The following is a 21317-nucleotide window of genomic DNA, read 5'->3' as shown; positions in this document are numbered from 1 at the left end:
AGAAAGCATCTATTACCCCCTCACAGTTCAAAAACAAATAAAAAATATGGCAGCCCCACTGAAAAATGAATCTGTTAGTTTTTCTCTCTTCCTATACCCCAGCTGTAGGTATTGCCATCCCCAATCTTCTGACATTATTGTTTGAAAGCTATTGTTAGCTGTCCCTGCTGTTAGTCCTGAAGACATCTATCGTTCCTTTTCTCATTACTTTGTTATTTTCATTGCTGCTACACATCTGTCACCTGGTCAGTCAGTAGGTTGCCAGAAGCAATTGCTGAACCTAATTTTCGGACCAAAGCCAATACTAGAAATGGATATACTATATAGAGCTTTTATAATTGCAATAATTTACCTGTACTTAGATTTCTCTTTTCTTTGTAAAGTTTCCAGTTACTTTCTACTGTTCATTCTGTCATTTCAACCTGCAGTCTCCTTTTAGCATTTCCTGCAGAGCAGGTCTAGTGGTAACAAACTACATCACCTTGTTTAGCTGAAAATGTCTTAGCTTCTCCCTCACTTTTGAAGAACAGTTTTGATGAATATAGTATTCTTGGTTGAATGTTATTTTTTTTTTTCCTTTTAGCCCTTTCAGTATACCAGCCCACTGATTTCTGGCTCCCAAAGGTTTTATTAAGTATCTGTTTATAATCTTATTGAGCATGTTTTATTTATTATTCATCATATAAAAGACTAAAGACTAATCTGCTTTCAACATTAGCTGTTTGTCTCTGGCTTTTGACAGTTTAATTATAATGTGTCTCAATATGGTTCTCTTTGAGTTCTTTTTATTTGAGTTTGTTGAACTTGGATATTTATATCCATATCTTTAATCAAATTTGCAAAGATTTTGACCATTATTTTTGAAAATAGTTTCCTTACCATGTTTCTCACTCTTCTCCTTCTGAGACTCCTGCAATGCATATGTTGGTCCACTTGATGTGTTCCTTAGGACTGTAATGCTCTGCTCATTTTTCTGCAGTCTTTTTATTTCTTATCCTCAGACTTAATATTTTCCATTGTCCTATTTTCAAGTTTACTGATTCTTTATTCTACCTGCTCATATATGCCTTTAAATTCGTTTAATGAGTTTATTATTTCAGTTATTGTACTTTTAACCTCTAGAAATTCTTTTTTCTTTTTAGGTTTTCTGTTTTTTTATTGATATTTCCATTTATTAATACTTTTTTTTTACATTCTCCACATCTCCTTTAGTTTTTTGAACATCTTTAAGACAGTTGTTTTACAGACTTTTTCTGGTAGATCCACCATCAGGGCTGTGTGTGTTTGTGTGTGTGTGTGTGTGTGTGTGTGTGTGTGTGTGTGTGTGTGTGTTTGTGTGTTTCAGGGGCAGTTTCTATTGGTTTGTTTATGTATTTGAATTGGCCATACTTCGTTTGTATGCCTTGTAAAAAAAACTAGATATTTGAGTGTAGTAATATGATAACTCTGGATATCAGATTATCCTCCTTTCCCAGGTTTTACTGGTTTTATTTGTTTTGTTGTTGTTGTTTATTCATTCTTTTGTTGGTATGGTCTTCATATTTGCCAAGCATCAACCTGGTGTGTAAAGTGAAGGTCTTCTCAGGTCTTTTCTGAGCCTGTGCCTTCCCCTGGACATGTACAGTGATTTTCTGATTCCCCCTGTATATGTGACTGCTTTTGCATGTCCTAGTCTTCAATAATGGCTTTCAAAAGTGGGCAAAGGGACAAAATTAGAAGGGAAAAAGACACTGGCACTGCAAAAAATTCATGCAAATCACTTCAACCAAATGAGGAGCAACTTGCAACAAAGGGTAGCTGTAACAACAATAGTCACTGCCTCCTTGTGTGTGCCTCTGTGATCAGAAGCAGCAATCAGTGATCAGAGCACAAATCCATAGTATTTGAAGGGCAGGATTTTTTGTGCCCCCAGCTCCTGTAAGTGGGGCATAAGCTACTCCTGGAGCACATGCACAGTTGCCTGCCAAAGGACTAAGGGGTAGTGGATCTACTATGGGAAGAGATGAAATTGACCCAAATTTACCACAGTTTTTGGTTCAAACATTAGAAAGTTGCAAGCCTTCAGTATACTCCCGAGTACTAATATAGTTACATCAAACAGATTCTGCCATTACCATTTTTGTCTAGGTGAGGGACAGATTTTAGGCGCTTCCTACTCTGCCATTTTCCCAAAAAACCTTCTTATCTGTTGTGTTTTAAAGAAAAACTAATACTTGTTAGAAATTACTCAAGAAGAAATAAAGAAAGGGTTTTCTTTTTCTAATTTTAAAATCCAGCCCCGAACAGAACACATCAATTAGAATGGTTGAGATTCCATTACAAATATCAGAAACCCAATTCAGAGTAACTCCAGCAGAAATGAAGATTGTAGTAGCCTAAGTAACTGAATAATCTAATGTATGAATGAAGAGGTATATCTGGCATCAGGAATGAGGACACTGAAGGTGTACCAGAATTCTGTTCATTTCCTCCTCCTCTTCTTTGACTGAGAGATCTATGCTCTTAAGATATTTTTGCTACACAGGAGAGTTGTAGTGCCTCACAGCTCATAGCTTTGCCTGTTTATGGACAGTAGATTTTTTTCCCTCCAGTGTGGAAAAATGAGAAGTTATTTGAGGATGCTAGCAAGGAGTTTGCCTTGATCTGGGTTTACATTTTAGAAAGATAACCTTGATTGCTCATTTGATTGTGGGGTATGAGGGGTAGAAAAGAGAGGGAAGCCAGTAAGAAGGTTATGATACTTGTTCAAAGGGAGAAATAAAGGGGGCTTGGTGTGGGATGGACAGAGCAGAAAAAGTGGGAATGGTTCAACTGGGATATATTATGGAGGATAAGCAAGAGGTCAGAGTAATTGATTTGAAGATGTGAAGAATCAAAGAAGAATCAAGGATAGCTCCTGTGGTTTTGGCTAAGAAATATGATGGATTGTGATACCATGTAAAGAGAAAGAAAATGCTTATGGAAAGGAGGGATAAGAAAATGTGGTTTAAGATTAGTACATTTATTAAGCACTTAAGTAAAGAGTCAAGTGATCAGTTGGTTATCCTATTCTGGAGTTCTGATCAGAGGCCAGAATAGAGATAAAATTATTGAAATGGAGTTATAAGACTATCATTATGTGAAAATAAATGTGATTCTTTATCCAGAAAATAGTAGAATCAACATAAAATTTCTGAAACCTGGCAAAGATACAACAAAAAAGGACTTCAGGCCAATATCCTTGATGAACATTAATACAAACCTTCTCAATAAAATACTGGCATATCCAGAAACACATCAAGAAGCTTATCCTTCATAATTAAGTAGGCTTCATCCCTGAGAGGCAAGATTGGTTCAACGTATGCAAATCAATACCTGTGAGAGATCACATAAACAGAACTAAGACAAAAAATACGTGATTATCTCAATAGATGTAGAAAAGGCCTTTGATACAATTCAACATTCCTTCATGTTAAAACTCTCAGTAAACTAAATATTGAAGAAACATACCTCAAAATAACAAGAGCCATATATGACAGATCCACAGCCAATATCATGCTGAATAGGCAAAAGCTGGAAGCATTGCCCTTGAAAGCCAGCACCAGACAAGGATGTGCCATCTCTCGCTACTCCTATTTAACATAGTATTGGAAGTTCTGGCCAGGGCTATCAAGCAAGTAAAAGACACAAAGGATGTTCAGATATAAAGAGAGGAAGTCAAACTATATTTGCAGATTACAAGATCCAATATCTAGAAAACCCCATCGTCTCAGCTCAAAAGCTTCTTAAGCTCATAGGCAACTTCAGCAAACTCTCAGGATACAAAATCAATGAGCAAAAATTGCTAGCATTTCTATACACCAACAGGCAAGCTCAGAGCCAAATTAAGGATTAACTCCCATTGACAGCTGCCACAAAAGAATAAAATACCTAGGAATACAGCTAACAGTGGAAGTGAAAGACCTCTTCAAAGAGAACTACAAACCACTGTTCAAAGAAATCGGAGATGACACAAACAAATGGAAGAACATTCCATGCTCATGGGTAGAAGAATCAATATTGTGAAAATCGTCATACTGCCCAAAGCAATTTATAGATTAAATGCTATTTCCATTAAACTACCATTGACATTCTTCACAGAATTAGAAGAAATGATTTTAAAATTCATATGGAATAAAAAAAAGCCCATATAGCCAAGACAATTCTAAGCAAAAAGAACAAAGCTGGAGGCATCATGCTGCCAGACTTCAAACTATACTACAAGGCTGCAGTAACCAAAACAGTATGGTACTGTTACAAAAACAGAAACATAGACCAATGGAAGAGAATAGAGAACTCAGAAAGAAGACCACATATCTACAACCATTAGAAGATATGAATCTCTTCTAAATTACAGGAAAAATCCAGGATTATCCCTAATATGTAATAAGCAATAAATATTTTCCAGAAAATGTTGTAGATTTGTTCACACTCAAAATGAAGAAATATCATTCTCCAACATATGAAGATAGAATACTGTGAACATGTAATCCAATTTTAGTTGATACGCAGTTTTTCCTTTTAGCAGATTTAGAATGAGTCACAGAAGCTGGTAGAAATAGCCTTAATAAAAGACAATACCATGACCACAAATGATTGGTAGTGAACTCAAATAATACTGACATACCACCTGGATATTTTAGTGTGAGCTTTTGACCAAGTAATATGAACCTATTCCAGTTAGGTGGAGGGAGAAGAAAGTTGGTTTTAATATTGGGATTGAATTAGTGCAAGGAAGCTGAGTCTAATGAAAACTGAGTTTGAGGAAACAAGAATCATAGTTAAGCAAATAAAGTGGCCCTGCAGATAAATTCAGGAGAATACAGAAGACTGAAAGTTGTGAACAAAATAAGATACAATTCCATGTTATGAGACAGTAAGGAGTTGCCTCAGTGCCTGTTTCCCCATCAGGCCCTGTATGGAAAGCATACTATTTTTTTTTCTCCTGAGATAGTAGTATATCCTGTCTTAAATATAGACTTAGAATACCACTCTTAGGCAGAGTTGGCAATGCCGATTCAGGTAAGAAAATAATCACAGATGTTGCAGAATAGTTATGTTTGGAGAGACACATAGCCAAGTTATTTAACAGAAAAAAATAATTTATGTTCCTAATAAGAGGAAATGATTAAATTGCAGTATTCATACAAAGTAATGTTGTGCAACCAATAAAACTACATATTTATGACAGTTATATCTTCATACATGTATTCATGTTATATATTCAAATGTATTTATATGTCACATATAGGTTGAGTATCTCTTATCCAAAATGCTTGGGGCCAGAAATGCTTTTGATTTCAGATTTTTTGGATTTTGAAATATTTGTATATACATAATGAAGTACCTTGGGGATAGAAACCAAGTCTAAATACAAAAGTTATTTATGTTTCATAGATATTTTATCCACATAGCTGAAGGTAATTTTATGTGATATTTTAAAAATTTTGTGCAAAACAGTTTGTATACAGTTAACCAACAGAAAGCAAAGTCACTGTCCCAGCCACGTAGGTGGGCAATCTGTGGTTTTTTGACATCACTGTAATTCATGATTCTTAATTCATCTTCAGATAAGCAATCATTTTCTTACACTTATTCACACATTAAATATTTAACAGTAAAACATACCATACAAACAGTAAAGCATATCATTAATACAAGTGAGAAAAATGACGTGTTCAGGGTAACTAAGCAGCCCCACAGCATCACCAAAACACTCTTATCAGCTGTTAAACAACAGTGATGGCAAACGAGGGTAGCTGTCAGCTACCTGCAATGCTGTGTTTTGATTAAAAGGTCACTGTACACTGTATAATGGCCCCCTTGGGGACACTGAATAAACTGTGTGTTGTGCACCTGTGTTTGAGTGAGACATATCACATGAGGTCAGATGTGGAATTTTCTACTTGTGGCACCAGTTCAGTTCTCATAAAGGTTTGAATTTGGGGGCATTTTGGATTTTTGAATTAGGTATGCTCAACATGTATGTGATATAAATGTATATATACATATATCAAATGTGACATTGTATATTTATATATATGATGATTACATATTCAATGACAATTCAGTTACATATATGAAATTAATTTATAGTATTAAGTTAAAAGAAACAGCAGAATGTAAAACTGGAAGTATGACACACTTTTACATGCACTCCCATATGCCATCAACCTCACTTGCCTAGGTCTTTATAATGTGGTTATATGTTATTTCTGCACACCAGCCAACCTGCCAGAAAGCAGAGCCCTTAAAGATGTCTGAGTTATCTTTGAGAGTTTCTGATAGGGCAGTCTACTCATGTTCTGTAACAGGTTCTTCTCTGGCCTTTGTTGTGGATGTTGTGTCTTGACCTTGCTGTTGCTGATGGACCTTGCGAGTTCTCTACTGTTGGGAGACTGGCTGCCATCTACTGATTATTGTGGCCAGTGCTGCCACTCTAGTCTTGGAGTTGGGTCCCGACTGTCACTAAAACCCACAACATAATCATTCCAGATTTTAATAAGGCATGGGAATGATAGAACCATAGCACAAATTTGCTTCTATTAGTGGCGGCTCTTTGTACTTAAAGCCTAGATAGTACTTCATATCTGCTTTCTCACGAGGTCCCCATTTACTAGTTCAACTTTCAGAAACAGTTTCTAGAAAGGTTCGTATGTAAAGTCTGAAGCCAGAAATAATATGGCTATAGAAAGAGAAAGAAGACATTTAGAAGACATTTTTTTTCTTTTTTTTTTTTTTTTTTTGCCTGATGTCCAACCCCCCATGAATGTCCTGATCCAAGATGCTGTGTGGTGGAAACATTTATCTCCTGTATAGGATATTTCCTCTCATAAAGAAAATGCACAGATTCCCATAACCTCCATAATTACAATATTTATGCTACTCTTTGCAAAGCTTAGAACATTCAGTTTTAAATATGTTACTGTGGACGCAGCACCATCCAGGTTGTAATCCCCTGGATTAAAGTTAAGGGTTGATTAGGGTGACATGTCCTTCCTGGCACAACTAAATTCTTAATTTTTAGTGACCAAATGCTTATATGATAGCACACCCTGCACTAAAGGATAAAGCTAAATTTTATCATAGGGTAATCAAAATGTGGATTTAAGTGACAAAATATTTTTCTAACTCTATAAATGTACAATCTTACCAATAGAACCAATTTATAACACTGCAAAAAACCACTAATGCCTTAATCTGAGGAAAGTTTTCCCAGTACAAGTACCAGTTAAATGCCTAATCAACAAATAGACTTGCAAAAGTGGCCCTTTGTATGAGGAAAATTCCCTTGAGGGAAATTCCTAGACTCAGAAACTGCCTACAATCCCCAAAATGAAGTTATTCAAAATGAAATAATTTAAATTGCTCTCTTCAGTGGTCAGATGTGGACAGTGATTATCTCTGGGTAATGAGATTTGTTTTTTTAACAATTTTCTATGTTTTAAAATTTTTCTGTATTGAATGTGTATTATTAAAAATGAAACGTTATTGGAGCGTATTTACTGTACTTTATTGTAAATGAACAATATAGTTGTTTGCCAAGCCAGCTTATTAGTGGCTTGAACACCACTGACTCGATAAAGTTTTATTTTAAATAAAAAATTCTCATTCTGAAGAAAACCTGATGCTTCTATTAGTTGCATGATGATTATGTTTGTAAGGATTCCAGTCAGAATTTATAGCAATTAATAAACAAGCTCAAAAGTCGTAAAAAGTAACAAATGAGATTGCATCTCATTTTCTTCCACTTAAATTAGAACATTATTAATTCTGTATTGTTTGGAACTTCGGGGAGTGTTCATTTTATTTTTGTTTTTTAGATTTTTTAAATCTAAGTAGCGTTAACTACTGAACTACAAATTGTTTTTAAAGTACAAAATAATGGGTAATTTTATGGCATGGGCTTTGAGTTCATAAATTTTCAACACTAATGAAATTATTATATCCTTATGTTATTTGTGATAACATTTCTTAATTTGGGCATAAGTAACCATCTTGGCAACAATTTCTAAGCCAATTAATTATATATGCCAACAGTTCAATTTGATTTAGTTGTATATTCAATTCCCTTTGACTGTGGTAGAACTAGGAAATAAACTTTAATTTTAAGTACAAATAATTAAATGAGTTGAGCTTATGAATGAAATCTTTTCATTGGCAATGCCAGGAGGTCAATTAAGTGGTTTTACAGTATTCCTATGAATGAAAATGCATCTCCTTTTCCCTACCCAGTCTATTGTCGATGGGCATTTGGGTTGGTTCCAGGTCTTTGCTATTGTAAACAGTGCTGCAATGAACATTCGTGTACATGTGTCCTTATAGTAGAACGATTTGTAATCCTTTGGATATATACCCAGTAATGGGATTGCTGGGTCAAATGGAATTTCTATTTCTAGGTCCTTGAGGAATCGCCACACTGTCTTCCACAATGGTTGAACTAATTTACACTCCCACCAACAGTGCAAAAGTGTTCCTATTTCTCCACATCCTCTCCAGCATCTGTTGTCTCCAGATTTTTTAATGATCGCCATTCTAACCGGCGTGAGATGGTATCTCAGTGTAGTTTTGATTTGCATTTCTCTGATGACCAGTGATGATGAGCATTTTTTCATATGTTTGTTGGCCTCACGTATGTCTTCTTTTGAGAAGTGTCTGTTCATATCCTTTGCCCACTTCTGAATGGTGGGAAGCTGGGGAGAGATAGCAAGGGGAGAAATGCCAGATGTAGGTGATGGGGAGGAAGGCAGCAAATCACACTGCCACGTGTGTTCCTATGCAACAATTTTGCATGTTCTTCACATGTACCCCAAAACCTAAAATGCAATAAAATAAATAAATGGGAAAAAAAAAAAAAAAGAAAATGCATCTCCAATAGTGTGATAAATATTCGCTTTATAGGACTGAAGACACTGTTGATTTTATTAGTCTTTCAGTTAGTCTGGAGTAGATGTTTTTATTAGATTTATAGAAACCTCTACACATTTTTGAAAGTAACATTTCTTAATATGAATTTGATGTGGAAGACTGTCATCTCTTTTTCTCCACCAAAATAAAACGTTTTGTAGACACTTTATTTTTCCTAAAACAGTATTTCTTTAGGTTATGTTGTGAAGTATATACAAACCATGTACTTTTTGATACTGAAATTCAGTTGAAATGTGTGTCCTCTATAAACAATAAAAGAGCTCTTTTATAAATGTCCTAAAAACAGTGATTGGAATCACGCCTGAAACAGCACGATTCCCTGATTCATTTGAGTTGTTTTAAGATGACTCACGTAGCGTTAATGCCCTGGACTCTTCCTTCATCAGTTGAAATGTAAACTTTTAAATCATTTTTTAATTTAACTTTCTCACTTTTTTTTTTCAGTATGTAACTTGTCCATCCTTTTACTGACCTTTTTAAGTGGTTCTCTTTCTTATAAGAACAAAGTAACAGTGCCCTCTTACTTCATAATTATCAGGAAACTACAAGATCAAAGAAGGAATCCTTAATTTTATGTCTTCTTCTTTCTCTAAATCTTCTATGCTCTTTGATGTCACTCGTTATTGATCAGGAAGCAAAGTCTACCTCAAGTAGGGGTACAGGTCAGCAAATCCAGCTTCTGAGCTCAAAGACCATCATTTAAAATAAAAATAGAGATTATTTTAATTGTTAATGAGTAGAATAACTACATATGTTTATTTTTTTCTGTCAAACACATAGCAATCAGGTCAAATTGAAATTATTTCCATTAAACCTCACATAATGAACTTGCCTATATTAATTACCTGAGGACAAGTCCATTTCTTACAAAATAAATACATTTGGCCAAGGCCTGTAACTCCTCTCTCCATTTTGTAATTATCTATGCATAGATAGTTAGCAAGGACTGAATTCATTGTCTTATTTTTTTTTAAAGGTACAGTCTTATGCATTAGATAGCTATTTGTTCTGCTGGATAATTTCTGTTAATTAAAATTGATAATCCCAGAAAATGATACCAAGTACATTCATCTCTTGAGTCATTATCGCCTTCTCTAAGTTTTGGATAATAAGGTCATCTGCCTCTTTGAAATGCCTCATGATTCAGCTGTTCAGAGATTGTCCATCTAACTGCATGAGATAATGAGATTCCTTTACCATCTCATGGCAAAACAGAACATTCTTTGTTTGCTTAGAAATGCTATCTGGAGATGAAATGATACATCTAATATTTTAAGACCTGCCATTTCTCATTCAGGGTTACTGTTTTGTTTTTTTTTTTTTTCTTTCCATGTTATAGTCTAATACTTCTTGTTAAACAATGAAGCAGGTAACACTACCATTTGGCTTTAATGTTTGACTACCGAAAAGCTAACTGTTCATCAAATTTGTTTTTAATTGTGGTTCCCTGGGCCACTTACACATATGTATTGAAAGAATTTATTTGTGTAAAGATTAATTGTGGTAATTTTATTGTCTTGGGATTAGATGAAGAGACCTTCAAAAACTCCTTTTGATGAAACAAGTAATAAAGTATAGAAACAACCAGTTCTGTGGTTCAATATTTGTATGTCTGTGCTAGAAGCTTTACATAAATCTGAAAACTTTTTATAGATATTTTCAGAGTGAATATATGCCAATACTTCAGGCACACTTATAAGCCCCTCTTGTCTTCAGTCTGGTTGGCTAAGCCCAACAGTTGTTTGATTTCTCCTGAAGGACCATCATGGTTTATTGGCTTAATGAAGCAAGTTGGAAAAGTTTTGTGCAGAACATTTTCTGTGCTCTGGGTGCTTTATAAAATTGCAGACTATGTTTTAGTTTTAAGCAATTCCCAGTGATGGGTTTATTTCCACTGTGGCAAAAAGGACCTGAGAGAATAACTATGAATATCTTGCACACACATACACATGCACACACATGCATGCACACTAGTTCCAACACCTCCCGTAGACTGTGTTGACTGCCTCAAAGGGAGTATCCTCCAATCTATAGTGAGCACAGTATTAATTTCCTTCTTTGGAAATTTGCCAGGATATCACCATCAACCCAACTGTGTGGAGAATGGTTTTGGAGTCTGCTGATTAACATTTTTATTATACAGGAGATGTCTGAAAGAGAGATTTGTCCTTTATCATGCTGATTGTTTCTCAAAATTAAGATTTTCACAGGCAGACCATTAGTGCCATTCTAGTTTTCTTTATTAGTTCTGAATAATTCTAGTTTCCTTTATTAAAACGTTTATAAAAGAAAATTTTAAAAACTTCATTTAGAAAAGAAAAATAAGAGAACAATATATGGGTCTGTTTAGTGTTTAGATAGATTAGAAGAGATGAATCTGGAAAATGTTCTTTTAGCAAACATAAATAGAAGTAGAATTCTGTATTGTTCTGTTTTGTTTTTGAGATGGAGTTTCACTCTTGTCGCCCAGGCTGGAGTGCAGTGGCACGATCTTGGCTCACTACAACCTCCGTCTCCTGGGTTCAAGTGATTATCCTGCCTCAGCCTCTCAAGTAGCTGGGATTACAGGCACCCACCACCATGCCAGCTAAGTTCTTTATTTTTGTTTTTATTTTTATTTTTAGTGGAGATGGGATTTCACCATGTTGGCCAGGCTGGGCTCAAGCTCCTGGCCTCAGGTGGTCTGCCTGCCTCAGCCTCCCCAAGTGCTGGGATTATAAGTATGAGCCACTGCACCCAGCCTGTCCTCTTTTTATACAAAGTCTTTCTCTGTTGCCCACACTGGAGTGCTGTGGCAGGATCATAGCTCACTGTAGCCTTTAACTCCTAGGCTTAAGCAATACTGCTGCCTCAGCTTCTCGAGTTGCTCTGACTACAGACACACACCACCACACCCAACTAATTTATTTAATTTAATTGTTTTGAAATATTGGGTCTTGCTATGTTGTCCAGGCTGGTCTCAAACTTCTGAGCTTAGTGATTCTCCTGTCTCAGGCTCCTAAAGTGCTGGGATTATAGGAGTGAACCCCTGTGCCTGGCCTGTCCTCTCTTATTGATGATTATGATTTATAAACCCTGAGTCTTATATTCTCATTTGTAGCAAAAAAAAATACATTTAAAAGGATACTTTATTCCATTATTTTATAAATTTGCTTTTATAGCGTATATTAATTATAATCTGGTACTATGTAAGAGCCTCATATGTTCACTATTCCATGAAAAAGTGAATAAAGTCTGTAAGTCTACTTATGAAATTTATGGAAACACTTAACTTGAATTACATAGCTAGGAACAAAATTAAGTGTGTTGTTAAAAGATAATTTAAAAATAAAATTACAGTACATATAAATATAAAATGGACATATGCCCAAGATTTTGATTCATTAATTAATGAGATAACTGGTAAGATGTTACAATGAACTCAGAGATGAATTTAAAGAAACATATAGATGAGCAATGAGGAAAGCTGAAACGAATGTACAAATACATGCAAAACTGCTGTGTCCACAAGGTAATAAAGAATTGCATTCCTCAGGACTCTGTCCATTTGCATTTCTACAGAGAGGAGTAATTTGCATTATTACCAGTTTTCTGGAATTTGCAGGGTTATAAAATAGCTCAAATGCAATGGAAGGCAGAGGTAACCAAGAAAGGCATACTAGACAGTACGTCCAGCAGTGTTTTTGCACTTTTCAAAGCATTTCCCATTTTTTTCTGGTAGTAGTAATGCTGTTCACATTGCCGTCTTTCCCCAAGCTTGTTCTTAAGCAAAAGCCAGAGGTTTTGTTTGTTTGTTTGTGTTACTTTTTATGGGTAAATATCTGAGAAAAATAATTTGGTTAGACTCCAACTAATAATTTAGGCTTCCTATTAAGAACTATGATTCCAGGATGAATAGAATTTGCTTTCTGCCATCTGAGACCATTTCTTATTTTGAGCAACAATGTCTGGTATGGCGTGTGCTATAAGTAATTTATAAAGTGTTGAGCGAGTGTGGCAGAAGATGGCTTGAGAGGATTAGAAAGGGTGGCTTTTAGTGACTTCGTCACACATGAACAAAGACCTTTTCTTATCATCCACGTCTGATTTTTCTCATGCCTAACAGTTGGAACTGAGGGAGAAACTTTCCTCTTTATGAAAGAAAACTGGTTGAGTGTGCTGTGCTTCACCTTAATCATATGCATGAACTCGTTTTCTTTGTTTGTTTGTTTTGATACAAGGTCTCATTTTGTCATTGAGGCTGGAGTGCAATGGTATGATCATAACTTATTGCAGCTGTGACCTCCTAGGCTCAATTGATCTTCCTGCCTCAGCCTTCAGAGTAGCTGGGTCTACAGGTGTGTGGCATCATGCCTGGCCAATTTTTGTGTTTTTTTTATAGAGACAGGGTTTTGCCATGTTGCCCAGGCTGGTCTCAAAATCCTGGGCTCAAGCCATCCGTCCACCTTATCCTCCCAAAATACTGGGATTACAGGCACGAGCCACTGTGCCTGGCCCATATACAGGAACTTTTAACAAAAATTGAAGAGATCCTAAGTAGAGAATATCCTAACTCAAAGTATCATGCTCTGGAAATATAGTAAAAAAACTATAACTGAAAAATGAATGAAATTTTTTTTTTTTAAATTTTAGGGGTAGAGGTGGAAATCCCAGTTTGAAGAAAGCTATGTGCAAACCTGGAGTCAGACAAGTCCAAGAGAAGACATTGAGTGTATCCTGAGTGAGTTTAGTAAAATTTAAGTTATTTAAAATAGATTTCAAGATGTTACTGTCATTGTTGATTTCATAAGAGTATATTTTTCTTGCTTTACACAGTTTAACCTTGCATGTTAATATCAAAGTTTATTATAGCAGACTTTTCTTTTAACCTTTTTTTGAAACAAGGTTTGAAAGTTTCCTTTGTTCATTTTTCTGAGCTCAAGGACTTACAAGGTAGGACATAAGTGAGTCCTGTCCTTCTCATCAGTAGGGGCAGATGTTTACCCAATAAATATTCTTAGTAATAATAATTACAATTTGAAGAAAATCTCTCCTCTCTTAAGTGTGCTTTTGAGGAACACTCTTTCATTTTAAAGCATAAAGCATTGTCCTATTGACCAGAAGTCAAATCTAATACAGGCCAGTAAAATGTCATGTATACAGTTGTTTGGGATCTCTTTGTGTGGCATATGATAAATTACCAAAATGAAATGAAGATAGCTGAAAAATTAATATTGCCTTTTGCTAAACTAGTAACAAACTTCAAAATGATGAATTATATGTACTAATTAATTTGTACTCTTGCTTTTTAAAAATTCTGCTGCTGTAGTCTATTGATTATTGGTTCAGTGTTACATAGAGATGAGGTCTTATTTCTCATCCTGCTATTTCCTACCTTTGGAACTTTCTTCTTGATGAGAAAGGAGCATAACTTCTAAATAAGACTTTTAAAAAACATTGAATTTTAAAATTTAAAGAGTAGAGTATATGATTAAAGAGGATAATTTTTGTAATCAGAGCTTTATTGAAAAGTTTAGTGTGTATGGGTACTGTAGATGTGGCTGTAGAATTTATGGACTCAGTTAAAAATTGTCACCTTATAAAAACGAAGTTGATCTATTCAAATAGATGAGATTTGCATCTACAGATATGTTACTACTTAAAAACAGAGATTGCATGTATTGCTGATGGACTCCTAGAATGACTCAGGCATCTTTTAAATCTCAGTAAAATGATTATGTTACCTTTCAGATACTATTTGAAATATCACCAATTTAAGATTCCTCATCAATCACTTCTCAACCATTTGGCTAAGATCAAGTATAATATCTATCTTTATCAGTTTAGTATCTGATATCTGCTCTACCTGAGGACAGTATATTTAATGTATTTTCGGAACAGGGAGAAGAAATAGGAGCTTGCTCTGTCCACTTCATGCCTAGACCTGGTATTGCAGGACCTCTAGAAACAATGCCTCCACACCTCCCACACACATAAATTCTCACCAGTCTTGAGGGATGTTAAAGTAAGATGTGCTTTGACTGGCAGATAATAAGGGATATTAGAAATGAAGAAACCGTAAAGAAGTAATTTATTTTCAAATTGGGAAGGTACTCCTATCTAGTGGATCTAAGTGTTTGGCATCTAGGAAAGTATATTCTGTACTATAAAACTAACTTAGTACTCGATTTTAAACTCTGGAGACATGCATTGGGCACCATGTTGCCTCTTGTTAATCATCTGTTTTTGAAAATATGGCTAAACTCTGTTCTCTTTCCTCATCTTTGAAGTGAGGTTAATCACAGTACAGGATAGTTGTGAGTAATAAATAAAATCGCCTCTCCTAGTGCCTGGCACACAATAAGTGCTTATTTATTGGCATTGCCTCTTGCTAAAATCTGGTTGGAATAATACATGAAACAACTTAGTTCCTTTGCCTTCATACTTTAATACATTCTTATCTGTTTCACCACAGTGGAGGAGTGCCACTTCATATCATACTGGTAACAGATACTTGTGTCAGCAGTTGCTGGTTAATACTAGAAAGTCTAGGTGAAGTAGTGAAAAAATACAGAGATGAATAGTTTAACAAAAGCCTCTTAACTGATTCTGATATTATTCCCTTTAATTAAATAATTGGCTTAACATAATTACAATCTTTTTTGAAGTATTTTGATGACAAGAAGGCGGCCTGTGAATGAAATGCACAGTTTTTTTGATTCTAGAATTATTAAAATATAAATTACTAAACTATAATTGTGGATTATAAACTAATCACTGATCATCTTCAGATGAGTGATTAAAGATTCAAACCTGTAGATCTGAGGACCCACAGCATCAAGGTGAAGTTGCCAGGGAAACTGATTTTTCTCTCACACTTCTTTATCTACGCTTTTGTCCAGAAATGGACTGTACTTTTCCCTCGGAAATCCTACCTGTCCAATCAAGCAGACATTTCAAGCCAGAGACAGTCTTGGAACACCACACAGTTTTGATGACTAAGTGACAGCCCATCAGTGGAACTAGAAGTCATTTCTTGAAGGCTACATACCAGTTGCAAGCACAAAGGGGGAAAAGTTCAATGAGAGAGAACAAACTAATAACTATGTTGTTCTTGGGTGCATTGTATATGCTGAAAAGTTAATGCTGTTTTTAAAGTTAATTCATGATAATTGAACCAAAGTGCTCTGAAAGTGCTGTTAGTCTATTTATGAACCCAGTGCCCTCTTTGTCAATTCAGTAAAAGCACTGTTCAGTAAAAGAAAGGAGAGAGAGAGATGGCTGCATGGTGTGCACTTAGCCATATGTGTATCCTTCCCCTGTAAAGTATCTGTTTTTCTAAGTGCTTTTTTTCTTCTAATCTGCCTACCTCATTGAGTCAGCAGGGCTGCTAGTCCCATTATCACTCCACTTTGAGGAATGGGAAGGGCTGATAAATGTATTTTAGTCATGATTCACCATAAATCACTTTTGTTGCTCTGAGGTGTAGGTCACCATAGCAAGTATAGATCAGCAGGAGGAAAACACGTGGGATAAGTGAATTAAATAAATAAACTACCATTTGGATAATCACATTGACAAATATTTTAAGCAAACATAATGGCCAGTCTTTGTTAGAATGTGGAATATATTAATCATTTTCTTGAGTGCTGTTGGGAGTGAGTCTTTCATATGAAGTATCAACAATTCCATTTTATAATGGCAAAAAGTTGGTAACGCCTTTATCTTCAACAATAGCAAGTTAGTTGAAATTGAATTATGCTTTATTCAAATGATGGAATGCTAAGTAGACACTTTTAAATGGTGATGTAAAATAATATTTAATTACATGGAAAACTATCTCTGATAAATTAAGTGGAAAAAGAGAATACAAGATCATATTATGTATTTTGTTTTAAAAAAGTATTTATCTAGAATAAAAAGGATTACCAGGATATGCATATGATATTAACATTCATTTTTTTGGTCATGAGATTTTAAATATTCTTTTTTTGTTCTCTCAATTTTCTTTGCAAAACATGAACTATACGATATTGTAATAAATTTATAAGAAAATTATTAATTTAAAAAAGTATGTGCATGTCAAAGAAATGCTTGTGAACAAAAAGAAATTAGAAAGTAGAAGAGGCTTATTTCAGTATTTCTAATTAATTGCCCAACTATACTACATTGTTCCTGAAAACTGAACCTTCCAGAATCTTCTGAAAGTAATACCATATTGAAGAAAGAAACATATAGTGACCATGAGCATGCCATTGTGAAAAAGATACAGAAATATCAGCAATCTATAAAAGCTTAAAAAAAAGTGAATCCATGACGGCCTCTTATTCTGAAAATGAAATCAGGCAGTATTTATTTGAAAGTAATAAATGAGAGTGTATTTTTGTATGTAAAATTGTTTTAAAATGTTTGTAATATAAAATGTTTATAATATAAAATATTTCATGTACTAACTCAAAATTGCAGAAACAATTGCAACATTAGCTTGTGAGGGGAATTTGAAAGTTCCAGGTGCTAGAATTGGCTGAGGTTCTTTGCAGCACCATCTGTATAAAAGTGGATAGTCTGAGGGGCTTACACGGTGATAATGGAAGGAGCAGGGAGTCAGGTAAATAGCAGGGAGTCTGTTTACCTGTTGGCCTCTGTAACCTCTTTGGGCCTTGGTTTTCTAATCTTCAAATGGGAGAAAATAATACATACCTATTAAAGTTGTTAAATAAAAAGCATATTTAAAGTGCCTAGGAAAAGGCTTGCCAAATAGCAGTGATTCAATGAATATTAGCTCTGTACTTGAATTTGGAGTCTCCCTTGGTGATTGAAATTTAATTACTAAAAAGGCTAATGGCTTTAAAAGTAGCCATTTTAGAGAGTGAATTCACAGCAGGGAGAAAAACTCAAGCAGTTATTCCTTCACAGGACTTCATGAACAGGTCTTGGGATAATTTATTCAATTTAAAACCAAAGGGGTATGGAACAGTGAGTTTTCAAATTTCTATCATTTGTTTGGGTTCACATTTGACTTTGATAAGTTCACAAATGCAGATGCTTTTAGCTACAAAACAAGTTGGAGTTTCATCACAGAAACTTCATATTCAGTAGATTAACTTGATTGGCAGCCATTCTAAGGGAGAGATTCAGAAACAGAATAACAAGTCTGTGGCAATTTAAGACTGAACTACTGAATGAGGAAATTAGGAAGGAATTTCGTCATGATGACATCTATTAGACTTCCATTATCATTATCTCAAGAAAAAAAATTATGGCTCTTTGCAAGAGAATAATTGTTGTAGAGGAAAGGAAGTGCTAAAACAGTTTTATGAAATTACGTTTTGAGGTGTTGTACAAAATAGTACTCTTTCTGAAATGTAATTTGCCTTTAAACTGTTGGGAAGAGTCTGAATGGTGATTGTATCCTGAGTTTTTATCCAAAAGTTCAGCGACAGGGCAGCATCTGGGCTTAGTCCTATCTCCCCTGGCACATCCTGAGTGACTAAGACATAGATGTGAAAGCCTTTTCTGGGGTCACAGGGATCCAGTGGTTTCATTCAGCTTACAAAAGCAGAATCCTATTGGCATCCAGTCTTACTTCTTTGAGTCTATTTTGTTTTTAAATCATTGCAGCCTAGATTTCCTTTTACCTATTTGTAAGTCACACTAATTCTGAAATGATCATTTCACTAGCTACAGCAAAAATACTCCCCAAAGCTTTCAGGCTAAAACAAAGCAGTTCTGTGATTGTAAAAAAGCTTCAAACTTCTGAATTTGGTTGAGGAAAAGAGCGCTCAGCAGTATCTTTTCAGGCTTGTAAAGCACATATAAATGGATGGTATTGGACATATGGAATTGTTCATTTTGCAAGAATACTTACTATCAGATATTCTTAAATAACAGGATGAAGAACACATGCTTAATTAGCTCAATTGTCTATGGATAACTGTGTCAGTGCTCAACTTTTCTTTCAGTTTCCAGTTTAGGGTACCATATAATGCTTGTATATTCTACTTTAATATGATTATCTAGCCCACTAAAAACTTGCCATAGTGCATCGAAATATTTCTTCTCAGCAACACTGCACTTAAAGCTGCAGCCGGATGTTAAACTACAATTTTATGGGCTCTATTTTGTAGACATACTCCATAATTTTATTCAATCATGAACACATTTTCTCAATGTTTTTATTTGATAAAAAATAGCCTTTAATATTACACAGAATCGTGTTAGTAATTCTTATGGTCATCTAGGTATTGAATGACTGTTTTAGGTGTCACGATGTCAAAAGTAGGAAGAGGTGGTAACTGTAGTGAACTAGAAAATGTGCACCTGCCACTCAGCTCCTGAGGAATGGTGCAATGCAGCTATAGGGGCCTAAAGCGTGCATGTACATTTGTTTCCCATTGCTGCCATAATAAATTTCCACAACCTTGGTGGCTACACAAAACACCAGTTTATTGTCTCATAGTTCTCAGATGTGAGAAGTCTAAAATGGGTCTCAGTGGGCTGAAGCCAAGATGTTGGCAGGGACACATTCTTCCTGGAGGCTCTGAGGGAAAATCATTTGCTTATCTTTTACATCTTCTGGAGGCTATCCGCATTCCTTGGCTCCTGTACCCCTTCCATCTTCTAAGTCAAACATGGTGTACCTCGTCCTTTACTCTGCACCACCCTGACATTGATTCTTCTGCCTCCCTCTTCCACATTAAATGACCCTTGTGCTATTACATTGGGCCTACCTGAGTAATCCAGGATAACCTCGTTATTTTAAGGTCAATTTATTACCAACCTCAGTTCCTCTTTGCCATGCATGTTAGTGTTTTCTAAAGAAGCAGAACCAATAGGATATGTATAAATCTATATCAGAAGAGATTTGCTGTAGGAATTATCTTACTTGGTTATGGAGGCTGAGAAATTCTCTTGTTTGCAAACTGGCGAACCAGTAAATCCAGGGGTGTTATTCAGTCCAAATATGAAAGCCTCAGAATCAGGAGCTGATGGTGTAAATACTGTCCCAAGTCTGAAAGTCCAAGAGGCAGGAGCACTGATGCTCAAAAGAAAGAGAAAATGGATGTCCCAGCTCAAACAAAGAGAGGGAACATGCCCTTTCTCCACCTTTTTTGTTCTAGTTAGGCCCTCAGTATGTTGGATGATGCCCATCAACATTGGTAAGAGCAATCTTCTTTATTTAGGCCACTGATTATCATGCTACCTTGCAAGAGAACCCTCACAGACACACCTAGAAATAATGTTTTACCAGCTGAATATCCCTTATCTCAGTCAAGCTGACACATACAATTTACCATAATGCCATATGACTACCATATTCACAGGTTCTGAACATTAGGATGTGGACGTTTTAAGTATTTAAGGCAATTATGCTGCCTATCATAGAATGCATTTCTATTTTTTTGAGAAACTGGAATATATTTTAGGTGAAATCTCTGGATATTTAAATGCTTAACTTTATGAGATACATAGCATCTCCGTAGATCTGCTTTGGCCTCTAGGCTGCCTGTTTATAGCCAATGGTATATTGCATGCCTGATTCTATGCAGAGCATTTGTGTCTTCTCACTTATAGTTTTTAAATATAATTGAGGAAGTAAACATTTTTAAATATCCATAAAATAATATTTTAACAACACACTATAAGAAACACAATATGGGGCTTTCGGAATGATCCTTGTAGGGTGAAGCAAGATAGGTCCTGAAAAATATGATGGATTTGGACAAGCAAAAGGGAATTTGAAAGACATGTAAAAAATATGGTGGTTAAGTGAAACAAGACTCTCAGGAGCAAGGATGAGAAAGACCATTGAGATGTCAAAAGGCTGGTCTTACTGGGTTAAGAGGAATCAAATTGACGATTATTTGATAAAATGGACCAAGTGCTACAGTTTTCAACATTTCGGGGGGAGTTTGGCTTTATTTTGTGAAGCAACGAATTTTTGTGGTAAGTTCTTGAGCCAGAGAAGTATTGGATATAAGATTAGATAAGAATTTTTTTTTAAAAGAATTATCACAACAGGGATGAAAGCAACAAAGGCCAGAAAGATGACTGTTTTGTTCTCCAGGTGTGCAATAATGAGAAAACTAGACTAGGGTTTTCAAGGTGGTTTGAAAAAAATCTGGAAAGACATTTCAAAGAAAGAATCAGCAAGACATGGTGAGTCACTGGCTGTGAGGAGTTAATGAGAAAAAAATATAATAAAAGTTCAGATACAGAACTCATTGGTTGAGGTATATAGAGTTGGGTGATTAACACCATTGAATTACATGCTTTTTTTTTTTCTAACAGAAAAGTGCTTGGGGCCAAGAACCAAGCTTTAGGAGATGCCTACATTATATTAATGGGAAAAGGGTGAGAGAATAAAAGGGAAAGGAAGAGTGGAAGCATCT

General features: G+C 35.3%; 1 protein-coding gene and 1 non-coding gene across 7 annotated transcripts in view; both read left to right on the top strand.

The window, feature by feature from the left end:
* Positions 1-21317, top strand: part of LOC116538657 (EGF-like and EMI domain-containing protein 1) — a 624824-nt gene that overhangs the window by 208273 nt on the left and 395234 nt on the right. The window lies entirely within an intron of this gene.
* LOC116545060 lies at positions 14716-14906 on the top strand. Its single transcript, XR_004266173.1, has one exon. It is a non-coding gene; the product is annotated as a U2 spliceosomal RNA (small nuclear RNA).

The sequence above is a fragment of the Sapajus apella genome, unplaced genomic scaffold, assembly GCF_009761245.1.
Source record: "Sapajus apella isolate SASKATOON/1434 unplaced genomic scaffold, GSC_monkey_1.0 scaffold4, whole genome shotgun sequence".
Lineage (NCBI taxonomy): Eukaryota > Metazoa > Chordata > Mammalia > Primates > Cebidae > Sapajus > Sapajus apella.
Note: the sequence above shows the minus strand (reverse complement) of the source record. Positions and strands in the feature narration are given on the sequence as shown.